General features: G+C 42.0%; 1 non-coding gene across 1 annotated transcript; it reads left to right on the top strand.

Annotated features, from left to right (window-relative positions):
* The first annotated feature begins 11,666 nt into the window (after window positions 1-11,666).
* Window positions 11,667-11,825, top strand: LOC132398759 (U1 spliceosomal RNA). The gene has a single exon (XR_009513788.1). It is a non-coding gene; the product is annotated as a U1 spliceosomal RNA (small nuclear RNA).
* The last annotated feature ends 2,656 nt before the right edge of the window (window positions 11,826-14,481 follow it).

Below are 14,481 nucleotides of genomic sequence, written 5' to 3' on the forward strand. Positions count from 1 at the left end.
CTAAGGGACAAATGTTTACTTCCATGCTCTCCTACTTATATGATTCTAACACTTCTTTCTGTTCCATATGTTAGTTTGCATCCTTTAGTTCTTTCTAAAAGTTTGCCAGTTGTTCACCTGTCAGTAATTATCTAAAATTCTTATGTCATTCTTTTGGAGTTTGTAACTATAGATAAATCATTCTTCTCAGAGTTTTTATTTCTCTAATGAATCATCTGTTGAAATATTTATTTAAATGCCTACCACAGCTTACCTGTCAATTTATTTTGCTCTTTCAATGCTCAACTGGCTGCGCACCCCCCCACCCCCCACAACCTTCCACTTCTCCAACCATCAGCTCCTCGAAGGCTTTGCTGTCCATACTTTAATCCCACTCATCCATTAAAACTGTGCTAGCTGTTATTCCAGCAATGGCCCAGCCTTAACATTCTCAGCCTTCAAATCCCTCTGTTTCTTTACATCTCCCCATGATCTCCCCTGGTCATACATCTATGATGATTTATGATCTTCCATTACTGATGTCCTATACATGCTTGACTATAATCACTTCACCACCAGGAATGTATCGTCAGCTGTCGTGGCCCTAAATCCTGGAATTCTCCCTCCTTCTCACTTCCACTTCCTTGTTCATGTTTAAGATGAGCCTTAAAAAAAAATTATGCCATGTTTTACCATATATCTTAACTTAGCTGACTGTCAGATTCGAGCTAGTAATTCTCCAGTAAAGGCCCTTGAGGCATTAAAGAGTGTTAAAGGCATTCGGTGAACAGGTTGGACGAAGAAGCTGCAAAACCGATTCTCAGAGCTCTCCAGTTTTGCAACTTCTATCAATGAAAGCTGAAACGATTAAAAATAAAGTGTCACTGAGAAAAATAATCAGCAGTAGCAAAATTAACCCACACATTTCCCAGTAGTGCCATTTGTTGACATGGTAATGAGGATAATGCATGGAGAATAGATGTCCTTATACTAGAGGGCAAGATACTATTAGCATTTTGTAGTTACATTTGTTGAGGCACATTGTAGAAACAACATTCCCGTAATTAGTTTTAAAGTGACATATTCTTGGAAAATAGATGTTTTAAGACAAATACATCAGTGAAAATTTCAAGGAGGATTTTTCACTTCAATTTGACATAATTAATGTAGGAAAAGAAAAAAATCTGTAAAATTATATTTTACTCTGAAGATGCAATTAATCTACCTTAACCTTGTTTATCGTGTAGATTAGTTTTGACTTACTGTTGTGGAATTTAGCTTCTGCATGTAATAAACGAGCTAACTGGACAAAATATTACATCAATATACTCAATAGAGGTTAATGTGATGTTTACAAGCCTGAAAGCTATATCATTTAGAACCTAATTATCAGAACATTTTACAGCAAGTAGTTTAGTTTAGGATCATGCAGCCAATCAGCTTCTGAATAAGGTGGTTAAAGCAAAACTTGGTTCGGCAACACCTACTTTGTTGTTCAGCATGTAACTCATTTCAGTTGAGACGGGGCTTCCAATAAACCATATGGGTTCAGCTGGGAAACAGCATGACCACACTAATGGGGTTGTATTATAGACCACCCAATAGTCAGTGAGAATTGGAGGAACAAATCTGCAGAGGAATAGCAGACAACTGCAGGAAACAAAGTTGTGATAGTAGGGGATTTTAATTTTCTGCATATTGATTGGGACTCCCATACTGTTAAAGGTCTAGACAGGTTAGAGCTTGTAATATGTGTTCAGGAAAGTTTTCTAAATCAATATATAGAGGTACCGACAAGAGAGGATGCCATATTAGACCTCCTATTAGGAAACGAGTTAGGACAGTTGACGGAAATGTGTATAGAGGAACACTTTGGTTCCAGTAATCATAACACCATTAGTTTCAACTTGATCATGGATAAAGATAGATCTGGTCCTCGGGTTGAGGTTCCAAACTGGAAAAAGGCCAAATTTGAAGAAATGAGAAAGGATCTAAAAAGCATGGGTTGGGACAGGTTGTTCTCTGGCAAGGATGTCGTTGGTAAGTGGGGGGCCTTCAAAGGAGAAATTTTGAGAGTGCACAGTTTGTATGTTTGTGTCAGGATTAAAGGCAAAGTGAATAAGGATAAGGAACCTTGGTTCTTTAAGGATATTGGAACTCTGATAAAGAAGAAGAGAGATGTATGAGATGTATAGGAAACAGGGAGCAAATAAGGTACTTGAGTATAAAAAGTGCGAAAAAAAAACTTAAGAACTAAATCAGGAGGGCTAAAAGAAGGCATGAGGTCGCTTTGGCAGTCAAGGTGAAGGATAATCCAAAGAGCTTCTACAGGTATATTAAGAGCAAAAGGATAATAAGGGATAATATTGGTGTGGTGAACTATGTGCCTGTCGGGACACGCCCCTGCTGACTGCTCCTGTGGCTCCTCCCACAGGCCCCTGTATAAAGGAGATCTGCGGCCTGATGCTCGGCCTCAGTCTCCAAGACATTGTATGATAGACACTCACTCCTGGTTCCTTCTTCCAGTCAATAAAAGCCGATATCTCGCCTTACGTCTCAGTGTGAGTTATTGATGGTGCATCAATTGGTCCTCTTGAAGATCAGAGTGGTCGGCTATGTATGGAACCAAAAGACATGAGGGAGATCTTAAATGGGTTTTTTGCGTCTGTTTTTACTAAGGAAACTGGCATGGAGTCAATGGAAATAAGGCAAACAAGTAGTGAGGTCATGGAACCTATAGAGATTGAAGAGGAGGAGGTACTTGCTATCTTGAGGCAAATCAGAGTAGATAAATCCCGAGGACCTGACAGGGTATTACCTCAGACCCTGAAGGAGACTAGTGTTGAAATTGCAGGGGCCCTGGCAGATATAATTAAAATGTCAGTATCTACGTGTGAGGTGCCAGAGGATTGGAGGATAGCTCATGTTATTCTGTTGTTTAAAAAAAGGCTCTAAAGGTAATCTGGGAAATTACAGGCCAGTAAGTTTGATGTCAGTAGTAGATAAATTATTAGACAGAGTACTAAGAGATAGGATCTACAAGTATTTAGATAGACAGGGATGTATTAGGGAAAGTCAGCATGGCTTTGTGCAGGGTAGGTCAGTTTAACAAATCTATTAGAGTTTTTCGAGGAGGTTACAAGGAAAGTGGATGAAGGAAAGGCAGAGGATGTTGTCCACATGGACTTCAGTAAGGCCTTTGACAAGGTTCTGCATGGGAGGTTAGTTGGGAAGATTCAGTCACAAGGTATACATGGTGTGGTAGTAAATTGGATTAGACATTGGCTCAATGGGAGAAGCCAGAGAGTGGTAGTGGAGGATTGCTTCTCTGAGTGGAGGCCTGTGACTAGTGGTGTGCCACAGGGATCTGTGCTGGGTCCATTTTTATTTGTCATCTATATCAATGATCTGGATGATAATGTGGAAATTGGATCAGCAAATTTGCTGATGATACAATGATCGGAGGTGTAATGGACAGTGAGGAAGGTTTTCAAAGCTTGCAGAGGGATTTGGACCAGCTGAAAAAATGGGATGACAAATGGCAGATGGAGTTTAATGCAGACAAGTGTGAGGCATTGCAGGTTTGAAGGACAAACCAAGGTAGAACATATAAGGTAAATGTAGGACACTGAGACGTGCAGTAGAACAGAGAGATCCGGGCATACAGATACAAAATTCCCTAAAAGTGGCATCACAGGTAGATGGGGTAGTAAAGAGAGCTTTTGGTACATTGTCCTTTATAAATCAAAGTATTGAGTATAAGAGTTGAAATGTTATGATGAGGTTGTATATGACATTGGTGAGGCCGAGTTTGGAGTATTGTGTGCAATTTTGGTCACCTAATTACAGGAAGGATATTAATAAGGTTGAAAGAGTGCAGAGAAGGTTTACAAGGATGTTGCCAGGACATGAGAAACTGAGTTACAGAGAAAGGTTGAATAGGTTAGGACTTTATTCCCTGGAGCGTAGAAGAATGAGGGGGGATTTGATAGAGGTGTATAAAATTATGATGGGTACAGATAGAGTGAATGCAAGCAATCTTTTCCCACTGAGGCTAGGGGAGAAAAAGACCAGAGGACATGGGTTAAGGGTGAAGGGGGAAAAGTTTAAAGGGAGCATGGGGGGGTGCTTCTTCACACAGAGAGTGGTGGGAGTGTGGAATGAGCTGCCAGATGAAGTGGTAAATGCAGGCTCACTTTTAACATTTAAGAAAAACTTGGACAGGTATATGGATGAGAGGGGTATGGAGGGATATCGTCCAGGTGCAGGTCAGTGGGACTAGGCAGAAAAATGGTACGGCACAGCCAAGAAGGGCCGAAGCACCTGTTTCTGTGCTGTAATGTTCTATTGTTCTATGATTCTATGGTTTTAAACTTGCAAATATGTGGTACAAGTCACACTAAACACCATATTAGCATGGACAATTTGTCATGCACAAATAATATGCTGTCAAGGCAGGGTACGGTGTTAATTAGAATGCAGAGCTGACTTTGGAGCTCCATATCATCTCTTAAGCTTCCGTAGATATAAATGCTCCAACCTCTCTAAACACTACAACCACCACCATTTAACAGGGTCAAGAGATCATCAGCTACTTACATTTACACCGCTGATTTATTTCCAGCGGACCTCTACTAAACTTCCGCCAGTATTGGTACTTTATAAACTGATTTGCAGATAATGGTGAAGATGCAACTGAATGCATGTGCCCTAATAACAAGGAGAATGCATGCAGGGGTACATTCAAAGGCATTTTCTTTAGAATATAGCTTTACTGTAAGAATGAGTTGAACTCTACTGGAGCAAGACAAAATAGTAAGAGAAAGAAAAAGGAGCTTTCATCAGGAGGCACTATTCACCAGAGAGTCTGAGAAACAATTCTCCTAACTGAACTTTCAAGTTTCAGTAAAGAAACAGCAATACCTATGCCAGCTGCTGTTTGTACCTAATCCCAGTCAAGATGGTGCCAGTGCACAATTCTCCATCGTTTGACATCTTCTGGATAGATCATGAGACCATGTATTTAACTTCTTTTATGTCTCTTATGTTTGTTTTTCGTTTTGGATGTGATTCTGGGACTGCTGCAGCCTGTTATTTGCCGTTTGGAGATCGCTTTGGGTGTTCCACCGCTCTGCAGTCTCCAACATTCTGGAAGGCAGAGGCAGCATGGGCGAGCCTGATGGTGGGCAGGCTGTGGGATGGGTCGCGAGCTGACGTTCGACTGTTCCGCCGAATAAAGCGTCCATTGTTCGCAGATTAAAGTGACGAGGGAGATTGAAACAAGTAACGAGGCAAATGTGGAAGGTAAGCGCCAACTGCCTGGTTTTTGATCGCTCTGAGAGGAGAAAGCCTCCCGCTATGTCTGGAGAACATTACCCAGGTTTTCTGTGTTTTGGGTATGGACTTGGACAATAGATATTTTCTTTTCTATCTTATAATTTGGCACCAACAGTTATGCATCAATCAAAGTCACATGGATCACATTTCTTTTCCATTCTGATGTTTGGTCTAAGCAACAACTGAACCTCGTGAACCTGTCTGTAAGGTTTTATGTCTTGAGTTGCTGCCAAGTGATGGCTGATTCGGTATTTGCATTAACGAACAGGCGTACAGGTGTTACGTAGTAAAATGGCCAGTGATTGCATATATAGTTTTTTTTGTTATGTACTGCAATGCTGCCACAAAACAGCAAATTTTACAACAGACATTGATGATACTAAATCTGATTCTGATTCTCATTCTGAAGAAAATGCTGGATGCTTACATCATCTAACTCACCCACAAATACAAGCTCAGAACCAGACATGAACTGCATTGGCAACACACACAAAATGCTGGAGAAACTCAGCAGGCCAGGCAGCATAGATGGAAAAAAAGTACAGTTGATGTTTGAGGCCGAAACCCTTTGGCAGGACCCTCCAGCATCTGAAGATTTTCTCTTGTTTCGGAACTACATTGGCAGTGGCTTTCTCCATCCGTATGGCAATATCTTTTATAAACTGTACATTCCTTGTTGCAGATGGAGATACATGTGTCGATCCAGGCTGAGGATGTTATTCTCAGTGACTGCTGTATTGGCCATAATTCTGTTATCTTCATTGTTCACGTTTCAGGTTCATTGCAACCAACACATTGAACACTATCACGCCCTCAAATCGCATCTTCATTCTACACCACCACCCACTTGAAACTCATCGATAACCTCCAAGACCTGATCCTCAGTACCACTCTGTGCAAGTGGATCCTTGATTTACTCACTGGCAAACTCCAGTTCGTATACCTCCACAATTCCTGTCAGTACTGGTGTACCACAGGGCTGTCTGCTTATCCCCCTGTTCTACTCACTTTAAAAATTACTTTTCTCTTGTTGACATACAGTGCAGAGAAGACCCTTCTGACCCTTTGAGCTGTGCCACCCTACAATGCCCCAATTTAATCCTAGCCTAATCACAGGACAGTTTATGAAGACTAACTAACCTACTAACCAGTACACCTTTGGAATGTGGAAAGAAAACAGAGCACGCGAAGGAAGCCCATGTGGTTACGGGAAGAGGGGTGTAAAATGAGGGTAGAAGCAAAAAGTAGTAAGGTGAACAGTAGAAGTGGCAGGCAGGCAAATCCAGGGCAAAAGGCAAAAAGAGCCACTTTTCAACATAATTGTATAAGAGCTAAGAGTGTTGTAAAAAAAAAGCCTGAAAGATTTGTGTGTCAATGCGAGGAATATTTGTAACAAGGTGGATGAATTGAATGTGCAGATAGTTTTTAATGAATATGATATAGTTGGGATCACAGAGACATGGCTCCAGGGTGACCAAGGATGGGAGATCAGCATCTAGGGATATTCAATATTCAGGAGGGATAGACAGGAAAGAAAAGGAGGTGGGGTAGCATTGCTGGTTAGAGAGGAGATTAATGCAATAGAAAGGAAGGACATTAGCCTGGAGGATGTGGAATCGATATGGGTAGAGCTGCATAGCACTAAGAGGCAGAAAACGCTGGTGGGAGTTGTGTACAGGCCACCTAACAGTAGTAGTGAGGTTGGGGATGGCATTAAAGAGGAAATTAGAAATGCGTGCAATAAAGGAACAGTAGTTATAATGGGTGACTTCAATCTACATATAGATTGGATGAACCAAATTGGTAAGGGTACTGAGGAAGAGGATTTCTTGGAATGTATGCGGGATGATTTTCTGAACCAACATGTCGAGGAACCAACTAGAGAGCAGGTCATTCTAGATCGGATATTGAGCAATGAGAAAGGGTTAGTTAGCAATCTTGTCGTGCGAGGCCCCTTGGGTAAGAGTGACCATAATAAGGTGGAATTCTTCATTAAGATGGAGAGTGACATAGTTAATTCAGAAACAAAGGTTCTGAACTTAAAGAAGGGTAACTTTGAAGGTATGAGACGTGAATTAGCTAAGATAGACTGGCAAATGATACTTAAAGAATTGACGGTGGATATGCAATGGCAAGCATTTAAAGATCGCATGGATGAACTACAACAATTGTTCATCCCAGTTTGGCAAAAGAATAAACCAGGGAAAGTAGTGCACCCGTAGCTGACAAGGGAAATTAGGGATAGTATCAAGTCCAAAGAAGAAACATATAAATTAGCAAAAAAAAGTGGCGCACCTGAGGACTGGGAGAAATTCAGAGACCAGCAGAGGAGGACAAAGGGCCTAATTAGAAAAGGGAGAAAAGATTATGAGAGAAAGATGGCAGAGAACATAAAAACTGACTGTAAAAGCTTTTATAGATACGTGAAAAGAAAATGATTTATCAAGACAAATGTAGGTCCTTTACAGTCAGAAACAGGTGAATTGATCATAGGGAACAAAGACATGGAAGATCAATTGAATAACTACTTTGGTTCTGTCTTCACTAAGGAGGACATAAATAATCTTCCGGAAATAGTAAGGGACCGAGGGTCTAGTGAGATGGAGGAACTGAGGGAAATACATGTTAGTAAGGAAGTGGTGTTAGGTAAATTGAAGGGATTAAGGCAGATAAATCCCCAGGGCCTGATGGTCTGCATCCCAGAGTGCTTAAGGAAGTAGCCCAAGAGATAGTGAATGTATTAGTGATAATTTTTCAAAACTCCTTAGATTCTGGATTAGTTCCTGAGGATTGGAGGGTGGCTAATGTAAACCCACAAACCCACTTTTTAAAAAAGGAGGGGGAGAGAAACCGGGGAATTATAGACCGATTAGTCTGACATCAGTGGTGGGGAAAATGCTAGAATCAGTTATCAAAGATGTGACAACAGCACATTTGGAAAGAGGTGAAATCAGCATGGATTTGTGAAAGGAAAATCATGCCTGATGAATCTTATAGAATTTTTTGAAAATGTAGCTAGTAGAGTGGATAGGGAAGAGCCAGTGGATGGGGTATATTTAGATCTTCAAAAGGCTTTTGACAAGGTCCCACACAGGAGATTAGTGTGCAAACTTAAGGCACACGGTATTGGGGGTATGGTATTGATATGGATAGAGAATTGGTTGACAGATAGGAAGCAAAGAGTGGGAGTAAACGGGACCTTTTCAGAATAGCAGGCAGTGACTAGTGGGGTAACGCAACACTCAGTGCTAGGACCCCAGTTGTTTACAAAATATATTAATGATTTAAACAAGGGAATTAAATGCAGCATCTCCAAGTTTGCGGATGACACGAAGCTGGGCGACAGTGTTAGCTGTGAGGAGGATGCTAAGAGGATGCAGGGTGACTTGGATAGGTTAGGTGAGTGGGCAAATTCATGGCAGATGCAATTTAATGTGGATAAATGTGAGGTTATCCACTTTGGTTACAAGAACAGGAAAACAGATTATTTTCTGAACGGTGGCTGATTAGGAAAAGGGGAGATGCAACGAGACCTGGGTGTCAATGTACACCAGTCATTGAAGGTGGGCATACAGGTACAGCAGGTGGTGAAAAAGGCAAATCGTATGTTGGCATTCATAGCAAAAGGATTTGAGTACAGGAGCAGGGAGGTTCTACTGCAGTTGTACAAGGCCTTGGTGAGACCGCACCTAGAATATTGTGTGCAGTTTTGGTCCCCTAATCTGATGAAAGACATTCTTGCCATAGAGGGAGTACAAAGAAGGTTCACCAGGTTGATTCCTGGGATGGCAGGACTTTCATATGAAGAAAGAATGGATCGACTAGGCTTATACTCACTGGAATTTAGAAGATTGAGGGGGAATCTTATTGAAACGTATAAAATTCTAAAGGGATTGTACAGGCTAGATGCAGGAAGATTGTTTCCAATGTTGGGGAAGTGCAGAATGAGGGGTCACAGTTTAAGGATAAAGGGGAAGCCTTTTAGGACCGAGATGAGGAAAAACTTCTTCACACAGTGGTGAATCTGTGGAATTCTCTGCCACAGGAAACAGTTGATGCCGGTTCATTGGCTATATTTAAGAGGAAGTTAGATATGGCCCTTGTGGCTAAAGGGATCAGGGGGTATGGAGAGAAAGCAGGTACAGGGTTCTGAGTTGGATGATCAGCCATGATCATACTGAATGGCGGTGCAAGCTCGAAGGGCCTAATGGCCTACTCCTGCACCTATTTTCTATGTTTCTATGTTTCTAGAAGATACAAACTTCTTGCAGGTAGCAGTGAGAATGATTGCTCGCCTGAGCTCCAATGCCATGTTTAAGTTTGCTGACAACACCACTGTAGTTGGTGTATTGGAGGAAGAATGAAAACCTGGTGGAGTGGTGCAACACCACCAGTCTCTCTCTTGCTTAACATCAGCACAATCAAAGAGCTGATTATCGACTACAAGAGGAAAAAGTTGGAGTTTGCCCTCATCAAGGGAACAGAAGTGGAGAGGGTCAGTAGCATTAAATTCCTTGAAATCAATTCAATTGAAATATAGGTCCATAATTCCTTGAAAGTTGGCGTGGATAGGGCCATAAAGAGACCATTTGGCATATTGACCTTCATAATTCAAAGTATTGAGTCCGGAAGTTGCGATGTTATGTTGAAGTTGGGGAGGCCTAATGTGGAGAATTATGTGCAGTTTTGGCCACCTTCTTACAGGAAAAGACATCAATAGGATAGAAAAAGTGCAGAGAAAATTCACAATATGTTGCTAGGGCTTAAGGACCTATTATAGGGGAAGGTTGAATAGGTTAGGACTTCATTCTCTGGGGCACAGGAGATTGAGGGGAGATTTGACAGAGGTATACAAAATTGTGAGGTGTATAGATAGGGTAAATGCAAACAAGCTTTTCCCACTGAGGCTAGAACTAGAGGTCAGGGGTTCAAGATGAAAGATGAAATTTTAAGGGGAAAATGAAGGGAAACTTCTTCACTTAGAGGGTGGACCGAGCTACCTGTGGAATTGGTGGATGCAGGTTCAAAGTTTGGATAGGTACATGGAGGGGAGGGGTATGGAGGGCTATAGTCCAGGTGTAGGTCAATGGGACTAGGCAGATTAATACTTTGGCATGGACAAGATGGGTGAAGGATCTGTTTCAGGGCTGTATTACTGTATGACTCTATGATGAACTTTAGCCTTAGACCCCACACCACCAGATTCTGGAACAGTTATTATTCTATAAGCATCACGCTCCGGAACCAGTGTGGATAACTTTATGTTCCACAGCTCTGAGTTGCTTCTATGATCTACGGACTAACTTTCAAGTATTCTTTACAACTCAGTATTATCTTTACTTGTAGAGTTTATCGCTTTTTGTGCATTGGTTGTTTGTCAGTCTTTGTGTTTACATGCAGTTTTTCATAAAACTCTAGTGTGTTTCTTTTTTCTCCATAAATGCCTGCAAGAAAATGGATCTCACGACATGCTAGCATATATATACTTTGATAATAATTACCTTGAACTTCTGAAAATCAAATTTAAACAGAAAATGCTGGAAACACTCAACAAGTCAGACAACAGCTGCAGAAATGGAAACAGTGTTAACTGTTCAGGTCCAAGACACTTGCTGATCCTCGTAGGAAGGTTTGCTAATGCTAGTATGAAGATTTAAATTAGTGAGGTGAGAATCAGACTAATTGGTTAGCAACTGAGGTGACTGACGGAAATGCAGAAGTTAGAAGTTGAAAGATTGGAGCAATGTCTTGTATACACTGGAATTTAGAAGGATGAGAGGGGATCTGAATGTAACATATAAGATTACTGAGGGACTGGACACGCTAGGGGCAGGAAACATGTTCCTGATGTTAGGGGAGTCCAGAACCAGAGGCCACAATTTAACAATAAGGGGAAGGCCATTTAGAACAGAGTTGAGGAAAAACTTCTTCACCCAGAGAGTTGTGGATCTACAGAATGCTCTGCCTCAGAAGACAGTGGAGGCCAATTCTCTGGATGCTTTCAAAAAAGAGTTAGATTGAGCTCTTAAAGATAGCAGAGTCAAGGGATATGTGGAGAAGGCATGAACAGGGTACTGATTGTGGATGATCAGCCATGATCACAGTGAATGGCGGTGCTGGCCAAAGGGCCAAATGGCCTACTCCTGAACCTATTGTCTATAGGTCAAGTAAGCCTAACAGGAAAGGCAAGTTGGATCAGATTATTAACCATGGTGAGGATGAAGGATGAAAGTGTGTTTATTTCAATGCAAGGAGTATTATAGGCATGGCAGATTAACTTAGAGCCTGGATTAATACATGGATCTACAATATTGCGGCTATTGCAGAGAAAGAAGGGCCGGTAGCTCAATATACTTACTTGACAGGGGAGGGACTGTGATCAAAAAGGTGGTTCTCCCAGGACAAGGCAATCCCATTGCAATTCAGGTGTGGTTACGCCTGCAATGTCCCCAAATGCGGGATATTCGACTGCAAAACTTGTGGTAGTGGGGGACTGCGTACGTGCTTGAAATGGCTAACAAGAGAGGGAACAGTTTTAAGGCACTTGGAAGAAGGTACAGAGGAGATGTCAGGGTTAAGTTTTTTACGCAGAGATTGGTGAGTGTGTGGAATGGGCTGCCTTCAATGGTGGTGGAGGTGGATACAATAGGGTATTTTAAGTGACTCCTGGATATGTACATAGAGCTTAGAAAAATAGAGGGCTATGGGTAACCTTAGGCAATTTCTAAAGTAAGTGCATGTTGGGCACAGGTTTGTGGGCTGAAGAACCTGTATTGTGCTGTCGGTTTTCTACGTTTCTTTTGCAGGATTCAGACTTTTCAAATGCAGAAAATAGGGAGCTGTATTACTAGTCGGGGAATGTCACAGAAGCAGCTTCCCTGATGTAACTTCCCTCACCATCACTTCCCCCATCGCTGAACTGTTCCCACAACCTATCAACTCATTTTCAAGGGCTCTTCATCTCATGTTCTCAATATTCATTGTTTATTTATTTACTATTGTTATTTTTTTTACTTTTCTTTTGCATTTGCACAGTTTGTTGTCTTTTGCATACTGGTTGTCCGCCCTATTGGGTACGGTCTTTTATTGATTATATTATGATTATTGGATTTATTAAGTAAGCCCAAAAGAAAACAAATCTCAGGGTTGTATATATAATTTGACAATAAATTTACTTTAAATTTATAGAGATGACATCCTGGAGAGCTTATTCAGTGATACAATATGGACAAAGTTCAGGAACAAGAGAGGTGCAATAAATCTGATGTACTTATACTAAAGGTTCTCCAATCAGCAGCAAAAGGAAGAGGAACATAAAGTAGGTGGATTACAGAAAGATTTAAAGGCAGCAACTTGGTTGTAGTGGGTGACATTAATTTCACTAATACTGATTGGGGAAAGGGTGATTACAACAGCTAGAGGGAGGAGACTAGGACCAATTGTTGGGCATCCACATTGAAGTGGGAGTTGTTCAATGGCCAGCTGGTCGGAATTCAGGATCAACGTGTACTGTGAGGAAGGAAAATCAAGGATAGCAGGGTTCAGGAACCTTGAGCGATTGAAAGATGTAGCAATTTCAGTCGAAAAGGGAAGTAGTATATCTAAGACCCGGGAAGTTGAACTTTGGCATTTTCTTTGAGAACTTTCATAGCGAATTAGGAGTGCTAAATGAGATCTTAAAGTATACTTGTTGAATAGCATTAAAGATGCTTATGCCATCTCTTTGTCTGTCAAGCTGCCTCTGCTTTTAACTTCAATTTACTGCTTGCAGTTTACATAAAAAAAGCCGAAGGCTAATTGCAAGCTTTTTAAACTTATAAAGACTTACAATTAGAACTGAAGCCTGGTGTTTGTTTGAATTAATATCTGCTATATTCACATAACTGCAGAATATTTCCTAACACCTCCCTAGTAAGAAATAGTGTTAACTGGCTCTTCCCACTTTCTTTAGACCAAGGGTGTAGCTATGGGTACTCGCATGGGCCCCAGCTATGCTTGTCACTTTGTTGGTTATGCTCCAAATCTATACTGGTACTGCTCTCCAACTTTTCCTTCGCTGCATTGATGACTACATTGGTGCTGCTTCCTGCACCCATGCTGTGCTCGTCAATTTCATCGACTTTTCCTCTAACTTCCTCTCAGCCTTCAAATTCACTTGGTCCATCCCAGACACTTCTCTCCCCTTTCTTGATCTCTCGGTCTCCATCTCTGGAGATAGACTGTCCACTGACATATTCTATAAACCCACTGACTCTCATAACTACCCCGACTATACCTCTTCCCACCCTGCCAAATGAAAAAATTCTATTCCCTATTCCCAGTTCCTCCGTCTCCACCACATCTGCTCCCAGGTTAAGGCTTTCCATTCCAGGACATCTCAAATGTCCTCTTTCTTTAAGGATCCTGGTTTCCCTTCTGCCGTCATCAATGATGCCCTCACCTGCATCTCCTCCATTTCCCACACTTCAGCCCTCACCCCATCCTCCCATCACCACAACAGGGACTGTGTTCCCCTTGTCCTCACCTACCATCCCACCAACCTCTGGATCCAGCACATTATCCTCCGCAACTTCTGCCACCTTCAACAGGACCCCACCACTAAGCACATCTTTCCCTCTCTACCTCTCTCCTCTTTCTGCAGGGATTGTTCCCTCCGCGACTCCCTGGTCCACACATCCCTCCCCACAGATCTCCCACCTGGCACTTATACCTGCAAGTGTAAGTGCTACACCTGTCCCTACACCTTCTCCCTTATCACCATTCAGGGCCCAAAACAGTCCTTCCAGGTGAGGCAACACTTCACCTGTGAGTCTGTTGGAGTAATCTATTGCATCTGGTGCTCCCGGTGTGGCCTCCTCTACATTGGTGAGACCCGACGCAGATTGGGAGACCACTTCATTGAGCACCTCCGCTCCATCCGCCACAACAGACAGAATCTCCCGGTTGCCACCCACTTCAACTCTGCTTCACATTCCCATTTGGATATGTCCATACATAGCCTCCTCTACTGCCATGATAAGGCCAAACTCAGGTTGGAGGAGCAACGCCTCATATACCGTCTGGGTAGTCTCCAGCCCCTTGGCATAAACATTGAATTCTCCAACTTCTAGAAATTCCCTCCCCTCCCATCCCCCATCCCAGTTTCACTCTGCCCCTTCCTCCTCC

The sequence above is a fragment of the Hypanus sabinus genome, chromosome 8, assembly GCF_030144855.1.
Source record: "Hypanus sabinus isolate sHypSab1 chromosome 8, sHypSab1.hap1, whole genome shotgun sequence".
NCBI classification, from domain to species: Eukaryota; Metazoa; Chordata; class Chondrichthyes; order Myliobatiformes; family Dasyatidae; genus Hypanus; species Hypanus sabinus.